The sequence below is a fragment of the Squalius cephalus genome (genome assembly GCF_949319135.1).
Source record: "Squalius cephalus genome assembly, chromosome: 1".
Classification (NCBI taxonomy): domain Eukaryota; kingdom Metazoa; phylum Chordata; class Actinopteri; order Cypriniformes; family Leuciscidae; genus Squalius; species Squalius cephalus.
The window spans coordinates 9,189,854-9,211,457 of record NC_137122.1 but is presented as its reverse complement, the minus strand read 5'-3'; positions in this window follow the sequence as shown (position 1 = coordinate 9,211,457).

Genomic DNA, 21,604 nt, shown 5'->3' with positions numbered 1-21,604 from the left:
CATATTCGGCAGATTCTGAAGGACAGAATTAATTGGATGAATATGGTATGCCCCTGATGGCGCTGACCCCTCCGATTTCAACAACTTCCGTCCTATTTCCAACCTTCCTTACATTTCCAAAATCCTTGAAAAAACAGTTGCCACTCAAATCCATTCTCACCTTTCTCATAACAATCTCTATGAACAGTTCCAGTCCGGTTTCCGCCCACTCCACAGCACTGAAACAGCACTTATAAAACTCACCAATGACCTCCTCATGGCAGCTGACTCTGGACTACTCACCATCCTAATCCTCCTTGACCTGAGTGCGGCCTTTGACACCATCTGTCACACCACCCTCCTCAATAGACTGTCATCCATTGGTATTACCCACACTCCACTAAACTGGCTCACATCCTACCTCTCTGGCCGCACTCAGTTCGTTCAGCTTAAGTCATTCAAATCCACTCCCTCCCCCGTCACTACAGGTGTGCCCCAGGGCTCTGTCCTGGGGCCCCTTCTCTTTATCATCTACCTTCTTCTTCCCCTTGGCAATATTCTCCGTAAATTCAATGTTACTTTCCACTGCTACGCGGATGACATCCAGCTCTACCTCACCACAAAGCCCTCAGTCACTCTCCCACCCACTACCCTCACCGATTGCATTGCTGAAATAAAATCCTGGTTTACCCTCAACTTCCTTAAACTTAACAGTGATAAAACCGAGGTTCTCCTCATTGGCACCAAATCCACATTATCCAAAACCAACAGTTTTTCCATCACAACTGATAACTCCTCCATCTCACCTTCCCCTCAGGTTAAGAGTCTGGGTGTCATCCTGGATAGCACACTATCATTTCAATCACACATCAATAACATCACCCGGTCAGCCTACTTCCATTTACGTAACATTCATCGTCTTCGCCCCTCCCTTACCCCCCAGTCTGCCGCCATTCTTGTCCACAGCCTTGTCACCTCACGTCTAGACTATTGTAATTCACTTCTCTTGGGCCTCCCTCAAAAATCCCTCCGTAAACTTCAATTAGTCCAGAATTCAGCTGCCCGAATCATTACCCGAACCCCCTCCATCCATCACATCACTCCTGTCCTCCAGCAGCTCCACTGGCTCCCTATCCAGTCCCGTATCCAGTTCAAAGTCCTCTTGCTGACATTCAAAGCCATCCACAACCTCTCACCCCCTTTTCTATCTGACCTCCTCCATGTTCCCACTCCATCTCGCTCTCTCAGATCCTCCTCCTCATTATACCTGTCCGTCCCATCTGCCCGTCACACCACAATGGGGAGCAGAGCATTCAGCCGCTCTGCTCCCCGCCTTTGGAACTCCCTTTCACCTCATCTCAGAAATATGGACTCATTCCCTCATTTCAAATCTGGACTCAAAACCTATCTGTTTAAACAAGCCTTTTCATTGTAACATCCATTCATCTGTAATTCTAATCGATTTTAACTGGTTTTAATTTATTTCTTGCATTATTTTATCATTTGTTTTATGTATTAACTTTTATGTATGCCTGTATGGTGACCTTGAGTGTCAGAAAGGCGCCTTTCAAATAAAACGTATTATTATTATTATTACAAGTGTGTGTGTCTGATTGGGACGGAGCACAGTAATCACTGTCCTGTCCTTCCAGAGCCCTTTACAAGTATAGTCATTCTTGAATTTGGTTTTAATTAGTGTACAGTGTAATTTTTATTAATTTTGTTTATTCAGTTTTGTTTAAAGTGTCTCATGTTTTCGCTAAATATTTAAAACCTTTTTCTCAATGTAATTGATCAGTTGAATGTTGCAGTTCTGCCAGTAGCATTTAAAATGGTAAGTGTACGCTAATTTATAGAGGTTTATTTAGAGATGAGTGTCCGTTTATGGAGATTTAACTGATTGTCCCCTGGAATTTGTGAAGATTTTACATCGCGTGCAGGAAGATACAGGGATTTACTGGTGAAGAAGTGAACATTTCCGTAAGTGTTCGGGGGTTTATCGCGTTGAGAAATGGCCGCACATGAAGTGGTCTGTTTCTGGCCGGGTTAAGAAATCAGACACGCAAGAGCACATATACGGAAACTGCCGGAATCGCGACGTTTACGGGTTTGTGTGCGGACATTTGCGGTCCAGAAACGTGCCTTTTCATTATTGCCAGCAGCTTCTACATTATGTGTCTATAATCAGTTTGGTTGTTGATTATTTTCATGATCAATTTCAGTTGTTGCATTGCTAGTTAATTGAAATTTGTTTGGTAACACTTTAGAATACGGTATCTTACTTACTGCATAACTAATAAGTAATTATTGAAGAACTAATAGGTAATTATTCATTAACTACTTCTTCACTACTGTTAACTACTAAGGAAGATGTGTAACTAATCAGTATGTAATATATTTTTATGATTGTGTTAAGTAACAGTTAGTTAATCAATAAATAATGAATTCTGTCATAACTCTTGAAGAACTACTACTAATTATCTACTAATTAAGGTTCAAGAAAAATAACTAAGAAGTAACTACTAATGAACAGTCATACAAAACTAACCTCAGATTAGTTTTTATATTTTATATACAGTACTGTGTGTGTCTGTTTTCCTCAGCATAGAATGCCATTGAGTAAATTCATGTTTGAGGCAATGACTGAGGGAAACTGAAAATATAGGGAACTTATTAGTAATTCATAAATAATTATCAAATAATTCTGCAGGAATTACTTAGAACCTGGAACAGTATTCTAAAGTGAGAATATAGGGAACTTATTAGTAATTCATAAATAATTATCAAATAATTATGCAGGAATTACTTGGAACCTGGAACAGTATTCTAAAGTGAGAATATAGGGAACTTATTAGTAATTCATAAATAATTATCAAATAATTATGCAGGAATTACTTGGAACCTGGAACAGTATTCTAAAGTGAGAATATAGGGGACTCATTAGTAATTAATAAATAATTATCAAATAATTATCCAGGAATTAGGCTACTTATAACCTGAAACAGTATTCTAAAGTGAACATATAAGGAAATTAATTGGTAATTAACAAATAATTATTAGATAATTCTTCAGGAATTATTTGGAACCTGGAACAGTATTCTAAAGTGAGAATATAGGGAACTCATTAGTAATTAATAAATAATTATCAAATAATTATCCAGGAATTAGGCTACTTATAACCTGAAACAGTATTCTAAAGTGAACATATAAGGAAATTAATTGGTAATTAACAAATAATTATTAGATAATTCTTCAGGAATTACTTGGAACCTGGAACAGCATTCTAAAGTGAGAATATAGGGAACTCATTAGTAATTAATAAATAATTATCAAATAATTATCCAGGAATTAGGCTACTTATAACCTGAAACAGTATTCTAAAGTGAACATATAAGGAAATTAATTGGTAATTAACAAATAATTATTAGATAATTCTTCAGGAATTACTTGGAACCTGGAACAGTATTCTAAAGTGAGAATATAGGGAACTCATTAGTAATTAATACAGAATTACCACATACTTCTGACTCAAATCAAACTTACTGTAAAAAACACATTATTAACGGTATTATCTAAACCTTTGTAAAATAGATAAGTTATCATACATTATGATACATTTTGCTAATTAAATAAAAAGTTTGCTTATTTGCAGATCAATATATAGCCTAGTAAATGTCTGCACTTATCTTTCTTATTAGTGCTGAAGAATGACTAAAACTGGCTAGAAAATAAAATAAAAAACATTGATCAGTGCTTTTTACTTTTCAAGTAATTACCTTTGTACATTTACTAAGGTAATTTTGAAAATGAATAGGCCAATAGTTTATCATTTTACTGGAGCAATATTTTATTGGGTTATCTGTACTTTTACTCTCAAGTACTTGATTTGTGTACTTCATCCACCACTCCACTGCTAAAATAAAACGGTTTATTGTAGTAACCACTGTGTATGACTGTTCATTAGTAGTTACTTCTTAGTTATTTTTCTTGCACATTAATTAATAGATAATTAATAATAGTTCTTCAAGAGTTATGGCATAATTCATTAGTTATTGATTAACTAACTGAAACTTAACACAATCATACAATTCTATTACATACTAATTAGTTAACACATCTTCCTTAGTAGTTAACAGTAGTGACTTAAGTGTTAATAAATAATTATCTATTAGTTCCTCAATAATTCCTTATTAGTTATGCAGTAAGTACGATACAGTATTCTAAAGTGTTACCATTTGTTTTGATCATTAAAATCAATTTATGAAAAGTTGTGTTTTTCTATGGCTTCTGAGACGAGAGCCAGACCCAGAGCTCGGCTCACAACCGCGGAGATATCACTTGAGAGAAATAAACTCACAATTCTGACACCTTTTAGAATTGTGTCCAATTATAGTCCAATTCAATTGAAGAAATACTTACTTTTTTCCTCAGAATTGCGAGTTTATATCGCCTGACTTTATAACATGCGATTCTAATAAAAGGTGTCAGAATTCCGAGGAAGAAAAGTCATTATTTTTTTCCCTTAAAATTGGACTTTATAACTCGCAATTGCTACTTTTTATCATGCAATTCTTACAAAAAGTCAGTAATGATGTAAACTTGCAATTGTGAGAAAAAAAGTCAAAATTGTGAGATAAAAAGTTTCTTTTTTTATTTTTTATTCTGTGGCGGAAACAAGCTTCAATAACAAACACTCTATTAACGTTACAAGAAGAACGTTTGTTCATAACTTTGAGAGAAACTTGACAGAACATTGTTAAAGTTATGAGAACGTTCCCTGTTAGCAGGGTTTACATGTGCTCTCTGCTTTTAGCATGCGCTTACCAAGAGTTCTCTTCTCTTCCACCCTTCTTCGGCTTTATGTGATGCTGTTCCTAACTTTCGTAACTTTACTTTTAAATTCACTTAAATTACACTTGAGTTGTTTCTGACTTCACAGTGTGACTACAACATGGTAATTGATTAAAGATAATTACATTTTCAACAATCAGTATCCCTGATCACATTGCAGAGTTCCAGACCCTATATTGGTTATAAATATTGTTTATCACACATATGTAACCCAGGTCAATAAAGAAATCCTGTTGATGTAAGAAAAATAAGAGAAGTAATAATATAAACGAACAACCTAACAGTTTTATTAGAGAAATAACAGAGAGATTTTTAAATAAAAGTGTGGATTGAATGTCATCAGTCAATGATTACGGGTGAATGTTACAGGAAAAATACAGGCCTAAATTTGGAGTTTTGCCTTTCTGAAAACTTCATAATTAAAAAAAAAATCTAAATTCTCTTGGTAAGTAAATTTAATACATTCTCTATTACGGGGGTTCGTTTTTTTGTGTAAATGTTTGACAAATGGTGTTCAAATATTATACTGTATGCTTATGTGAAAGATGCATAGAGTTAATCTTCGTGAATGTGTTAAATAACTAATGTTTCAGAGTTAAAAGTTACTTTGATCAGTTAAAGGCAGGGTAGGTAGGATTTTTCTAAAAAAAAAACATTCCAAATTAGTTTAAACTGTCTTTATACCAATACATAATTAAAATGTAAGTACTCTGAAAAAGAGAATATAAAAATCGAGTGACTGTAGACCTTTTAATCTGCAATAAACACAGCTCATTATTTCCATTCACTCCCACCCCCTCCCTTCTGGGCTCCTTCCAAAGCCGCGCCCCCAAAACACATGAACGCGCGACGCCAAACGCTCAGGCTCAGCTGGAAGACGCATTTATTACCTGAGACGAGTGGAGAGGAAGGAGCGCAGTGCATGCAGTGACATCATGTCAGAATCACATGTAATAAAATACCTAACTTTATCACTATGAATATAAACAAATAAGATTTCTTTTAGTACTCACTATCAAGCTAGCATATCGATACTGGTAAAGTTTGATTCGGTAACGGGCTATATTTATAGGTAACAAGCTATATTTATAAGGCAAAACTAAAAACAGGTTGCATTGATACACGTTTTTCCATTACCATCAGTTACACTGTGATGAAGGTGAATTTCGTGTAAGATTCAAAACATATACAGTGTTTTGCATGTAAGAGTTTCCATGATGAAAACGTTGTTGACTCTAATGAAGACTAACGTCCGAGTTCGGAGACAAGTACCGCATCGTCGGTTCGAGGACAGGTCCGGGGTTGAGGGCGAAGCAGAGGAGGTCGTTCAAGAGTGCGGGCAGGGTCCGAGGAAGTAGTTTTTGCCTTGTTTGCCTTCGCTGACTGCATATGCAGGTGCTTTGAGCTGAATATTTCCGGGAACGGTGACATGTGATGAGTGCACGCAGGGCAGCGCACGCAGTGGGGCGCGGGCACGAGACATGAAGCCATCTGATTGGTTCTTTACATTCGCACCGAATGGCAGTGATTGGTCAGAGTTTTTACTGTCCTGCAGCTGCTACAGAGGTCTGATTGTTTTCATTCCTTTTTCTGAACACATAATGTATTGACTACTCTCAGGATGGAAGAACCATTTCACTCAGTATAAAAAAAAGTGTTTCTGAACAGGATTACCTACCCTAGCTTTAACAGATGTTATTTTAATGGTTTTGGTCGTGTATTCGAGCTATGAGTTACGAGCAGATGAGGCCTAAGCGCGTCGTTTGAAATATGCTCTTTGCACATCTATGCAAATTCAGTGTACTAAAGTTAGATGAAAATGAAGTCAGACATGTTCAATTGTTGTTGTTGTCATGTTGAATGTTGTTTATATGCAGTTTAACTGCTGTAATGATGTATATTTGCAAAGGAATGTCTAATTGTATTTTTGGGCTTGTGCTTTGCAAGGTTGGATCTTTTCTTTTTTTCTGCTTTTTTCCCCTCTTTTCATTTGTTTACCCTTCTTTTCTATTTTTCATCATTTCCTGAGTCGGATGCTGCACGTTTCCTGGAAAATGGGTGATTTCTGAAGGTTATGTACGTGTACTCCCTGCTTCACATCAGAAAAACTATTGCGAGCAGGAAATGGCGAGCCATGCCCATATAAGGACCGAGCTTTGTAGATCATGGAATGAAGGGAGTGGAAGGATTGTGCATATGTTTTTCCTCACTTTCTGACTGAACTGTGTTGCTCAGAACTCAGTTGTGGAAGAAGGATCTCGTGCAAGCAGCATTAAACTGGAACTGAGATTTAGTGAAATCTAATTCATATTGAGACTGCTATTGTGAGCAGTTTTATTTTCCCTACTGTGGTTTCTACTTTCAAATGCTACTGTATTTTATTTTATTTAATTATTAGTTTTTTTTCTGGAGAACAAGAGTAAAAAGTGTATTTCAAAGGATAAGCCAATTAGAAACAATTTGAATAAATAGGTAAAGATAAATTGTATACACATATTAATAGAGTAAGGGACAATTAACTTTATTTGCTTGAATCTAAATAGGTCACAAAAAGAGAGAAACAATTAATAATAGTTACTAACTAAATAGGAAATATAAATCTATATAAATAAGGGTTATAAAAAGGTAACATTTAATTTGTTTGGAACAAGTCTTTACTGCCATGATCATTATTTTCCTTTGTGTTATGTGGTGATGATGTTTTGAATTTCACTGTTTTATTTTATATATTTTTATTGATCATTTTCCTAAAATGCATCATGCCTGTTTCTAACGCAGCCAGTGTTGTCACCATTTCCTTCTCCCCTTGTTGTTGACACCGTCTCTTGAGCGAGTCTAATCTTCTGGTCACTGGTCCAAATCTAGAAACGGTGCGGACTGCGGTCCCGTCACGCTCATTTCCGTATTTCACTGTTTGAGAGTGAAGGTTGTACTCGCAACGCGCATTATGAATAACCATAACAATAATGCAAAATAAAAAAAAAAATATTAAAATAAAAAATCGAATCTCAGAGGGCAGAAGCATGTTGAACTTCATTACTGTATGCTATTATAATGTCAATAAGAGAGTTTTCAAGAATAGTACATTTTTAAAAAGATAAATAATAAATTATAAAAATAACAATACAACAGCTCTTTTCTCATATTTATGAGAGCACGTACAGCAAAAATGTCCTTTTCATCTAAGAGTACTGAGAATTATTCTTCATACAATATTTAGGAAGCGAGATAGATGGAGAAGGTGAAAGGAATGATGGAGAATGTGAGAGAAAGGGAAAATAAGAGGAGGTTGAGTACGCTTCCGAAGTTGGAGTTGGATGTTGGTTTTTCAGTGGATGTCGGCTTTTCAGTGGATGTTGGTTTTTCAGTGGATGTTGGTTTTTCAGTGGATGTTGGTTTTTCAGTGGATGTCGGTTTTTCAGTGGATGTCGGCTTTTCAGTGGATGTTGGCTTTTCAGTGGATGTTGGATTTTCAGTGGATGTCGGCTTTTCAGTGGATGTCGGCTTTTCAGTGGATGTTGGTTTTTCAGTGGATGTTGGTTTTTCAGTGTATGTCTGCTTTTCAGTGGATGTCGGCTTTTCAGTGGATGTCTGCTTTTCAGTGGATGTCGGCTTTTCAGTGGATGTTGGTTTTTCAGTGGATGTTGGTTTTTCAGTGGATGTTGGTTTTTCAGTGTATGTCGGCTTTTCAGTGGATGTTGGTTTTTCAGTGGATGTTGGTTTTTCAGTGGATGTCGGCTTTTCAGTGGATGTTGGCTTTTCAGTGGATGTTGGTTTTTCAGTGGATGTCGGCTTTTCAACGTTGAATTCGACAAATCCAGGTGGGTTGCTGCGCATGTAAGACTTGATCCAGTCCTGGTACTGAGAAACTCGGGTGTACACACTAGGATATTCGAGCGTGTCAGTACAAAAACTCACAATGCCGGACTCAATCCACAGGGAGCCGTTCCAACTGACCATTGTACCTCCAGTGTATCCCTGTATTGACAAACATTCAGCATTTATATCTCTGACAATATATAGTGAACAACTGTTACAGACACAAGTATGCAATAGTGTAGCCTGCATACAGAGAGGCTTTAAAAGCTGCTAGATCTGCTTATTTTTCAACCCTATTAGAAGAAAATAAACAGAACCCTAGGTAAGTTTCCTAAGTTTCCAAGCAGCACAGCAGTAATGACTTTATGAACTTTAGAAAATTATGAACTTCTTCACTTATAAGATTGATAATATTAGAGAGAAAATTATAACTATGCAACCATCTATTACAGTATTGTATCAAGCGTTGTAGTCTCCCTGAGGAAAATTCTCATTCATTCATTACTATAGGAGAGGAAGAATTGTCTAAACTCGTCAAATCATCTAAATCAACAACATGTATGTTAGACCCTATACCGACTAAGCTACTGAAAGAGATGCTTCCAGAGGTCATAGATCCTCTTCTGAACCCCCTGGCTCGGTGGGCGCGCTTTTTTTCTTATCAGTGCAAAAGAGACTCAAAATACTCTTGTTGATTCTGATCTTAAATATAAGTGGTAAAACTGTTAACTCTTCAAAACTGTTAAATGTCTTCTTTTATTTGTGTATGCTCATAATAAAAACTTTTTTTTTTTTCATAAAATAAAGGAAATAAACATGATGCGCGTCCTGCCGTCTCTCTCAATGTGAAGTTCATTCTGAAACGTGACAGAAAATGATCTGTACCTCAGCGAATGCTTGTCACACAGACTTTAGACATATGTCTTTACAAAGCTTGCGGAGTCTCTATTTTTAAATGATAAAATAGTAGTTTACGAGTTCATGATCAGTGGAGTGAACTGGGCTTAATTAAGCAACAAGGTTGACAGGTAAAGTTTGCAGATGACCAAAAACTGGTGAGTAGTGTTTTGTAAATTGCTTAGGATTAAAAAAGGTGGAAATGAATGACTGGTATCTTACCGGACATATTCTTTCCGCTCCCTTATTTACAAATCTAGCACAAATCGTATTGCTTGTGATAACCGGTCCATAAGCATTATAACAGTCACTGTAGCTCACAATTGATACCATCTCCTCCTGCTGTATATCAGAAAGCTGGCCTGTGACACAGATCAGAGGACACATTTAATGGCTTTTAAAAAACAATTCTAGGTATACTGTTGAGTATTGTTTGTGTTCAGTTAACTGGCAAGCTTCACATTTGTTCACTCACCAGTGCCCCATCCAGTGCTCCAGCTCTCTGTATCTGTAGAAAATACACTACCAGCCGCCGCCAGACAGACAGGCTTAATGTAATCAGAGAAAGTCACAGAAGAGGAGAGCTGGACCAGTGCTATGTTGTTGGCAAGAGTGGAAATCATAAAGTTAGGATGTCTGATGATTTGACTCGCTGTCCTGGATGTCTCATAAGGGTTTAAGCCGGATTGGCTCAGACGCCCAAAGTACATCACAATTTGAGATTCACTCAATCTGTAAATAGATAAAGAATGCTTTAATACCACTATTATCAATCTACAAATGTATCTAAAGTGTTAAACCTCATACCTCAGGAAGCAACGAGCTGCAGACAAAACCCAGTCTTTGGTGATTAGAGTCCCGCTGCATTTAAGGTTAAAGCTGATGATATGAATGCTGACTTGCCACGGCCAATCCCCCGCCGTCACATTCTCTCCTCCGACAGTACTGTTATTGAGGGGGGCTCTCCCACATACTGTAGAGAGAGAGAGCATGAAATGAGATTTCCTTGTTGAAATGCTTCACAGACATTGAAGACACATCCTGTGAGTTTTATGGTCATTATTACAACTTACCATCTAACTGGCAGAGGGAACCTGTGTGGGTAGACAAAGACAAAGACAAAGTAAGTAGAGAACCATTTGGACAGAGCTGATAAACTGGTTTGTGTAGCCCACAATATCTGATTCTGTTAAGGAAACAATGGGATCCAAAAGCAAATGCAATCAATGAGAGCATTAAAAGAACAAAATAAACTCAGAAACACTGCAGAGAGACGGTCAGATGTTGCAGACCGCTGGCGGTAGCTGATGGGCTTTGGCAGCGAGGATCGGACTAGTGGTGTTACATTTGACACTGAAGCATCAAAGCGCGTATCGAGTACGCAGCGTAATTTCTCAAGAAGCCGTGGATTGTTTTCACAGTAACACGTAATCAACGAAAATGGAAGCCTCATTTTCTTTCCAGTCACGTGAATGCTTCATTTTGCGTGTCGGGATGTTTGAACCCAGACCACTACTCTACAGGTTTTTGGAAGTTTAAGTCCATTTACTAACATTTTTATTTTTTATAAATAAGCCTATAGCCTATGTTACATGATCATATTCTGACATAAACAGCATAGAAACCATTAATAATAACCATAATTTACTTGCATCAAGCAACCAAATCTGTTTTTTTTTTATAGTTAGTATTAATATAATTGTTACATTTAATTTATTGACACACTTTAATATGTAAATTAATTATCAGAAAACTGAACATTTAGTGTAGTCAGTCTTTTATTTGTGTTTAATGGATAAAACAACGCAGGTGAAATACGCACTCGGGTTGGCTGCTATAAATTTGACCTGCCACAAGATGGCGCTGTTTTCGACACTCTTGATGCCTTTTCCCGGAACAATCAGGGGAAAGCCTCATTGCTTCATGAGGCTTGATTTGCCCATCCCTAGAATGGACTGCAGTGGACAAGTGGCTCAAACTGCTGATCGGTAATTCCAGCAGGTGATCCAACATGAACCAGAGACAAAACTGGAACAGACACTACAGAAAGAGCAACTGGCAGACATGAACCAAACAACGACCTGACAAAGACTGACGGCAACACAAGGGTAGATATAGCGAGAGATAATGAGTGTCAGGTGAGGTTGGCCTGATTAATTCTTCAGCGTAATGAGTTTCCCAGCAACGCTGATCAACAATCAGACCATAGACAGAAACACAAGATGAACACACATACCCATGAACCGTGACGGTTTCGCCTTTTACATCAGCGCTGACACATATTGCCATGAAAACAAGATCAAATATTTCACCTGAATAAGGGTGTTTATGGATTTTAGCCAAAATACCTGATTATTAATTTCATATGACTATGAAATAATTTAAGTAATTAACCTAAATTAGTTCAGTTTCAGAAGCAGTGCAGATGTGAATTAGACACTTGTGGGTTTCTGTAGGGTTATTTCTGAGTTTTTAAAATGGCCATATTATTACTTGGTAAAAGCGATTTGGAGAATGTATAGTGTTTGTTGGAGAATGTATAATGATTTGCATTGATGAAGTCAACAGTTGGATGTGCCAAAACTTTCTTCAATTAAACAAAGACAAAACTGAAGTCATTGCGTTTGGAAACAAAGATGAAGTTCTCAAGGTGAACGCATACCTTCACTCTAGGGGTCAAACAACTAAACATCAGGTCAAGAATCTTGGTGTGACACTAGAGTCAGACCTTAGTTTCAGTAGTCATGTCAAAGCAATAACTAAATCAGCATACTATCATCTGAAAAAAATATTGCAAGAATTAGATGCTTTGTTTCCAGACAAGACTTAGAGAAACTTGTGCATGCTTTCATCACCAGCAGGGTGGATTACTGTAATGGACTCCTCACTGGACTTCCCAAAAAGACCATAAGACAGTTGCAGCTCATACAGAACGCTGCTGCCAGGATTCTGAGCAGAACCAGAAAATATGAACATATCACACCAGTCCTCAGGTCTTTACACTGGCTCCCAGTTAAATTTAGGATTGATTTTAAAGTATTATTACTGGTATATAAATCATTCAATGGCCTAGGACCTCAATAGATTGCAGATATGCTCACTGAATATAAACCCAACAGATCACTCAGATCACTAGGATCATATCAGCTAGAAATACCAAGGGTTCACTCTAAGCATGGCGAGTCTGCTTTTAGCTATTATGCTGAACCAGCTTCCAGAGGAGATCAGATGTGCTCCTACTGTAGTCACATTCAAATCCAGACTCAAAACACTTCTGTTTAGCTGTGCATTTACTGAATGAGCACTGTGCCAATGTTCGTCCGACTGTACTGTACTGTACTGTAGTTTATTTTATTTTTCTAAACTGTTTTAATTATTCTTATTTCTTTTAATTATTTTAATTTCTTCTATGTAAAGCACTTTGAATTGCCATTGTGTATGAAATGTGCTATATAAATAAACTTGCCTTGCCTTGCCTTGCCTATAGATGAACTGATCGATGGAACAGGACCCAAACCCCAAAATGTAGCTACATTTAAACAACTTAAATAATAGAGTTACTGAATACAAAATAACTGTGTGCCTGTCTTCTAGTTTACAGCATATTACAAATATTACAGTGTACTTAAAATATTTTTACAGTATATTACAAGTATTTTGCTTCATAAAAGTTTGGAGATTATTCATTCTTTATTATTTTCCACATCTTAGAATAATATCAAAGTAATCAAATCTATAACATAATAGTATGGGATTTATGAGACCAAAATATGAAACAAATCTATCTTTTAGCTTCTTCAAAGTCACCCAACTGCACTGGAATTGATGTGAATTAAACCCATCTATTAAAATACATAAATTATGCATTTGTAAAGAAATTCATACAAATGCAGAATTTGTGTTTATCTACAGAACCAATTTCAAGCATTCAACCCTAAGTCTTCAGATCCAAAGGTTTTTACAACCATGAGAAACATAAATTGGTAAGTGAGATTCTCAGGAATTAAATGGCTTGTCAGTTATTAAACAACTGAAACAAACATGATTAAATTTACATCTAATTTTGTCATGTTCTAGACTTTTTTGTAAGATCCTACCTGCTATGTAGAGAAGTATGATTCCAGCAACACTCAACGCTGTGTTAAACTTCATACTTCTGCTCTGGTCTGTGATCTGACTGCTGTTTCCTCGACTGTCAGCTATCTAATGGAATGGAAAGAAAGTACCACTGCATTTATAGAAAGAGTTATCTGCCACGCCCCATCTCTGACTCATATTTTGTCAATAAAAAAAAACAAACTTCTTCTAAGCTTTTCATAGGCAGCTTTGGCAGATTTGAGTGAAACATGAAGGTAATAGAAGAACAGTCAATCATATTTAAATATTCTTCTGTTGACAGGATTTGAGGCTGGAGGTATGCAGAGCCATAAGTGACTCTGAAAATAACTACATCCTTTAAAAAAAACTGGAATTTTTAATTGGATGCTCGCTGGATTCTGCACAATCCTGCACAGTTATCACGACAGGTAAAACCAGACGTCCTTCTACAGAAACAGCAGTTTACCGTCATTAAAAAATAAATAAGTTAAGTTTTGGAGAGAAACACAGTTTTGTTGTGTAGATGACAAATAATGTGAGTAAATCCGACAATCTGTGTTTTCCTTTTATTTAATTTCAGTGTGCATTTATGAAGAGCAGATTATATGTTTATAAGGTAAATTTCACCCCGGTATAATGTGACATACTGGAAACTTCTGTTGTTGTATAAAGCAGTCTGTTTGTGTGACTGTCATCCACTTCCAAATGCCTATTTCATTCTTCAAATTCTCTCATAGGGTCATAACTATTTAGATGGCTCTACACACCGAAGCCCAGAAACCTGTTAACACAAGAATCTTCAAAAATTATTAACTGTTGTTTAGAAGTATGCATAGTGTTGACTGTACATCCTGGTATTCTCATATATTTTAGCCATACACTGTAAAAAAAATACAAACGTTTACCATTTATGGAAAAAACATTCAAAGACCATCAACTGAAGTAACATGTGTTTAGACTGCAAACTACAATAACACGCTTAAACAACAAATTAACAGTGAAATACTGGCAGCAGAGGTGACAGCCATTTAATGTTAATTTCACAGTTTTTCTTATTGCAGTATATTTTACAGTATGTTTCAGTAGTAATTAAGTAATTAATAGAGTCCACTAATAAATAATATTGCTTAATATAAAATAAAACTACAAAACCATAACCACATTTACATTTAGTAACATAGCAGACACTTTTATCCAAAGTGACTTACAAATTAGGACTAAATGAATTGAGTCATCATGAAGAGGCAAAAACAACGCAAGAAGTGCTCAAAATACAAAGTTTGGGCATTGCTCAGAGTAGCATAAGCCCGATAAGTGAGGATTTAAAGGGAATAAAAAAAAATTTATGTGGTTAAGTGCTCACGGAAGAGATGGGTTTTCAGCTGTCTTTTGAATGTTGTCAGGGATTCTGCATTCCGGATGAGGGTGGGGAGAGCGTTCCACCAGCATGGAACTGTGAATGAGAAGGTTCTGGAGAGTGATTTTGTGGCTCTCTGTGATTGAACCACGAGACGTCGCTCGTTGACCGATCGTAGGCTTCTGGTAGGGGTGTAGACTCGTAGGAGTGAGTGAAAGTAGGAGGGAGCTGAGCCTGTGATAGATCTGTAAGCAAGCGTCAATGCCTTGAACTTGATGCGAGCAGCGAGAGCCAGTGCAGAGAGATGAACAGAGGAGTGACGTGGGCCCTTTTGGGGTTTCGTCTGAAAATAACTGGAAGGGGGTTTGGTGGTGCATGGATAGGGAGTTGTTAATTGAAAGTAATGAGGAAATGATCTGAAACATGGAGAGGTTTCACCAGAATGTTGTCTGTGATGCAGTTGCATGTGTAAACCAGGTCCAGTTGGTTACCTGATTTGTGAGTACCTGTAGTGATGAGTCGTTTGAGATCGAAAGAGGCTAGGAGAGAGATGAAGTCTGTTGCATACGGCCTCTCTAGATGAATGTTGAAATCACCAAAGACTACAAGTGGGGTTCCGTCCTCAGGGAAAGAGGACAGCAGCACATCCAGCTCCTCTACAAAGTTTCCCAGCTGACCTGGGGGGCGATAAATGACTACAATATGGATCTTAATGGGAGTTGTAAGTGTAATAGCATGATATTCAAACGAGTTGTTATTGCATAAAGAAGAGAGCGCTGAGTATTTCCAATTGTTAGAAATGAGAAGATACTAAGAAGCCCAAGATACTAAGAGTAGAATGAGATGCAAAGGCTGGAATAAAGTCAGCTTTATTGACTGCTGAGAAAATGGGACGCAGATTAGCAGTATTGCGCTGTCTTCTGTGCGTGATGAAAGAGCGTTGTCGAGAGACAACAGGAATGTATTGAAAGCACATGTTGAGTAAGGGGAAAATAAGATAAAAATGGGAAAGGAAAGGGAGAAGAAGATACTTAAGTGCCTTTCTGGTGTCCTTGCTCGGTGGAGTCGCACAGGTAGAGTCGATGGTCTTTACCCGAGTACGTGTTTGCGTGTTCATACGTGTTTGCGTGTTCATACATGTGTATCATGTTCATACGTGTTTGCGTGTTCATATGTGTTCGCGTGTGTCATGTTCATACGTGTTAGCGTATGGCACTCAAAATGGTCCATTCGGCGGCGAGACTGACAAGCATGACAGATAATGCGTGTACACGCAAATAACGTCAATAACGTGTAGCTGTTGATCTATACAGACTGCATGGTGGCATCACGTTAGAAGATAAAGTGTGGATTACGTCTGTAAGGAACGTCTGGAGAACGTGCATCTGCCATACGTCTGGAGCTATCTATTTTTCCTTATTTTCTCACACATACTGTTACGTACGTGTACGTATTAAAGCAACACTAAAGAACTTTAATTAAAATAATGTTTCAAAAATCATATCAGTGGTTCATCAAGTCGTAACAGGGTGAAAGGCACTTCTGGATTCCCTTTGCTGCCCTATATCTGCAAGTTTGCCAGATCGGGTCGCGTTTCTGTAGTTCGAAACTACATAAGAAACTACAAATTTGACTTGCTTTATGGCAAGCGTTACAATATTCATTATTTTGTTTTTCTTTGTTTCTGATGTCGCAATACATCACACTTTCATAAAAGCATGCAACATACTCTACCTCGTCTGTGGACATCGTTCATTCCAAAGCCGGTGTTGGATATACAGCGAGCGTGTGTGCGACGGTAGGCTGCGGGTTATGAGGTGCCCCTAGGGACATTAATCAGAATTACCATGCATATACATGTACTTTTCCTCTCACATAAACATATGAAACCAAATTCATTCACATACTATAATGAAATGCTCACACACATACAAGTGAAATACTTTTACAAACACAACTGAAACGCTCTCATACATACAGCTGAAAATATTACGCTCACACACACAATTGAAACATTCACACACACACACAACTGAAACGCTATCATACATACAACTGAAAATAGAAGATTGCACACTCGAATGTAAAATAATGTGATCATCAAACATTAAACAGCTTGTAAATCAAAACTGCTTAATGTTACCGAATGAAATGTCGAACCCATGAAGAGAAAACGACTGTGAAGCTTTGAGGTGTTGGACTCGATCTACTCCATCTGTGTTTTGATCACGTTTCTGAATCTGATCAAGGCGTAGTCTTTAACAAAAATTTGATTTTCTCATCTTTTTTTTGTTTAAAATGTTGCCTTTCTTTATGAAACTTACCAACATTCAAGTGTTGATAAAAAAGGATGCATGAAGCTAATAAAATGTTTTTAAAATTAAAGTACAGTTAAAGGTATTTTTCAAGTGTAAAAAATATCATTTGAACATAGCTAGTATAGGCCTACAAGTGCAAAAATTATATATAAATAGTAAACTATAAGTATAATGTTAAGTTCACTTAAAGAAAACTTGTAGTATAAAACTACTAAACTAGTAGTTTACTGAGAGCACACTAAAAGAGCAAAAATAATATATAAATAGTAAACTATAAGTATGATGTTCAGTTCAAGTATAAGTGCTGTCAAGTTCAAGTGCTACAAGTATTAAAATAGTAAACTACTAGTATACCCATAAGTTCACAAGCAGTACAATTGAGAAACGTAATTATGAACTAGTTGTGCACTTAAAGTTTACTACTGTTACACTTATAGTACACTTATAGTCCAGTCATTTTATGAAAAAAGTTTGAACAAATTGCAACAGAAGCAAATTCAACTGATTTTGTATCCTCAACATGCCCTGAGTAAGGGGAAAAAAAGTCCCAAAGAATCCCATTAGGGGAAAGTTTCGAAAAAGACCCAAATATAGCCTATTCATACGCCTATTCATTCTTTTTCTCATGTGAATAGGGTAAAAAATGTAACCTTTAGATATCACCATGAAAATGACTGAGTTGATTACTTACATCAAGACAAACAAAAAATGTATTACAAGGTTTTTTTTTAATTGTTTGTTAACATGGACAAACGGTGCACAATCTAATTACGTATGTGCTAATTTGCATAAATACCACAACAGATCTAAACATTGGGTCTAGCCAGGTGAAAATGTCTTGTTGAATCTTGTTGACACAGAACAGTAAAATACTTAATGTTAAGGTCTGAATGGAACCCATTACGGCTACCCATGAGCATTAATACATAGAGGCAGGAAGAAGTGCTTTAAACCAGCGTTTATTAATTATTATTGCAGAGATGGGGTTTGGGGCTGGGTCTGTGGGACTATTTCTGGGGATTCACTTTTTATTTTACCTACCTTTTGTCTTCTGCATTCTCCTTACCATTGTCTCCTGTTCTTCCCTCAGACTCGTCCCCCAGAAACAGTCCCACAGACCCAGCCCCAAACCCAGTCTCTTAAAAATTTATAAAGACTGGTTTCTAAAGCACTTCTTCCTGCCTCTATGTATTAATGCGCATGGGTAGCCTAAATGGTTTCCATTCAGACCTTAACATTAAGTCTTTTACTGTTATGTGTCAACAAGATTCAACAAGACATTTTCACCTGGCTATACCCAATGTTTAGACCTGTTGTGGTATTTATGCAAATTAGCACATACGTAATTAGATTGTGCACCGTTTGTCCTACATAATGTATACTTAAAAATCTACTTGAATATTACTTAAGTATACTTCATAAAATGAATTTGAAGTATACTTCTTTTTCTTAAGGACAGCTTTTTGCTCACTTTGGCATTTGTCTTTGTTTGGCTTTCTGTCGCTGATTCTGTGTGTTTATCGTGTGATTTAATCAGTTGTCATATTGTGGATGTGTATGCTTTTTATATATAGGCCTATATATATGTCTCAGGTCTGTGAGGCAAGTAGCGTATACGCTGAGTTTCGGTTCATTTAAGAGACCAGCTCCAGTTCACGCGCCGGCGACTCCGTGTCCTGATTATATTGCCTTAGCCTACCTCTTATTTATTAAATACAGGAAATTGGTTGATGAAACATTGATTAAAATTAAGATACAATTAATACAAAATGAAATTCACTTTAAAGACAGACTTTCTACAAAAACAAACTTAATGAAGTGGTCAAAATCATGTCTGCCGACTCCATTTGTCTTCCGATATTTTAATTATATAATAATATATAAATAGTAAACTATAAGTATGATGTTCAGTTCAAGTATAAGTGCTGTCAAGTTCAAGTGCTACAAGTATTAAAATAGTAAACTACTAGTATACCCATAAGTTCACAAGCAGTACAATTGAGAAACGTAATTATGAACTAGTTGTGCACTTAAAGTTTACTACTGTTACACTTATAGTACACTTATAGTCCAGTCATTTTATGAAAAAAGTTTGAACAAATTGCAACAGAAGCAAACTCAACTGATTTTGTATCCTCAACATGCCCTGAGTAAGGGGAAAAAAAGTCCCGAAGAATCCCATTAGGGGAAAGTTTCGAAAAAGACCCAAATATAGCCTATTCATACGCCTATTCATTCTTTTTCTCACGTGAATAGGGTAAAAAATGTAACCTTTAGATATCACCATGAAAATGACTGAGTTGATTACTTACATCAAGACAAACAAAAAATGTATTACAAGGTTTTTTTTAAATTGTTTGTTAACATGGACAAACGGTGCACAATCTAATTACGTATGTGCTAATTTGCATAAATAACACAACAGATCTAAACATTGGGTCTAGCCAGGTGAAAATGTCTTGTTGAATCTTGTTGACACAGAACAGTAAAATACTTAATGTTAAGGTCTGAATGGAACCCATTACGGCTACCCATGAGCATTAATACATAGAGGCAGGAAGAAGTGCTTTAAACCAGCGTTTATTAATTATTATTGCAGAGATGGGGTTTGGGGCTGGGTCTGTGGGACTATTTCTGGGGATTCACTTTTTATTTTACCTACCTTTTGTCTTCTGCATTCTCCTTACCATTGTCTCCTGTTCTTCCCTCAGACTCGTCCCCCAGAAACAGTCCCACAGACCCAGCCCCAAACCCAGTCTCTTAAAAATTAATAAAGACTGGTTTCTAAAGCACTTCTTCCTGCCTCTATGTATTAATGCGCATGGGTAGCCTAAATGGGTTCCATTCAGACCTTAACATTAAGTCTTTTACTGTTATGTGTCAACAAGATTCAACAAGACATTTTCACCTGGCTAGACCCAATGTTTAGACCTGTTGTGGTATTTATGCAAATTAGCACATACGTAATTAGATTGTGCACCGTTTGTCCTACATAATGTATACTTAAAAATCTACTTGAATATTACTTAAGTATACTTCATAAAATGAATTTGAAGTATACTTCTTTTTCTTAAGGACAGCTTTTTGCTCACTTTGGCATTTGTCTTTGTTTGGCTTTCTGTCGCTGATTCTGTGTGTTTATCGTGTGATTTAATCAGTTGTCATATTGTGGATGTGAAGTGTTTTTGTTTTTTCATACTGTTCATCCTTGTTGAGTCATCACAGTGCGTGTGAGGCTGGGAAGGAGGGAACAGGTTAGCAAGTCGCGCACCAAATAGGACATTTTGATTGTATTAGACACATTAAGTTTGCGAGAGTGCACCACCCTGTAATTGTTGTTATGTGGTAAGTCAGTGTAGTTTTGTTAGGGCGTCTTGTAGGGCTGTCAACGAATATTCTAAATTCGAATATATATTCGAATAGTTTTAAAAAGCAGAAATTCGAATGTGAAAATTAATATTCGAATGTGAATTTCGAATATGGAAAAACACGCCTGCGGAAGCAGAGGCGCGGCTGGCTGCTTTGCGAGTGGGCGCGCGCGCTGTCTGTGAGGCGTCAGGGTCGCCCTGTAGCACAGCGTCACTGCTGAAAGTTGACTTGCATGGAAGATGGCAGAAAGTGCAGAGCCCAAGTTCAACTCGACCGCAGCAGAGAAGGTGATTTAACCCCCCAAAATCTAAAAAGCCATGTCTGGAAGTACTTTGGATTTTGGTTGGTAGAAGGTAAAATTGTGGAGCCACGAGATAAAGTAGTAAGCTATCTATGTAAGATACAGCTAGCATACCATTCGACCACTAGCAACATGAGGTCACATCTCGAAAATTGTGTGCCTCATTTTATTTAACGTTAAACAGAAAAGTTCCATGTTTACCACAGCACAGCTCGCTCGGAGCGTTCAATGTCGGTTCTATACTGTAAAACTTCAATTAATGTTAATAATTTTGTTTCAATCACTGAATGAAGCCTGCTATATTTGGGACAAGAGTCGCGACCTTAAATTGCTTGCACAAAACGTCTCAGGTTACGACTGTAACCTATGTTCCCTGAGAACAGGGAACGAGACACTACGTCAGAATGACGCTATGGGGAACGCCTCAGGCGTGACAGGTGTCTGAAATAAATATCAACTCACGTCAATTATGTTGACCGGCGACAGCCCGTGAATCATCAGCTTGATTGATTAACGCGCAACCTGGATGTATAAAGGGAAGCCTTGCATACATGACAACATCCTATCGTCTGAAGGGACTGTTGCAGGCAGGCCCCGAGGCATGGCAGGAAGACG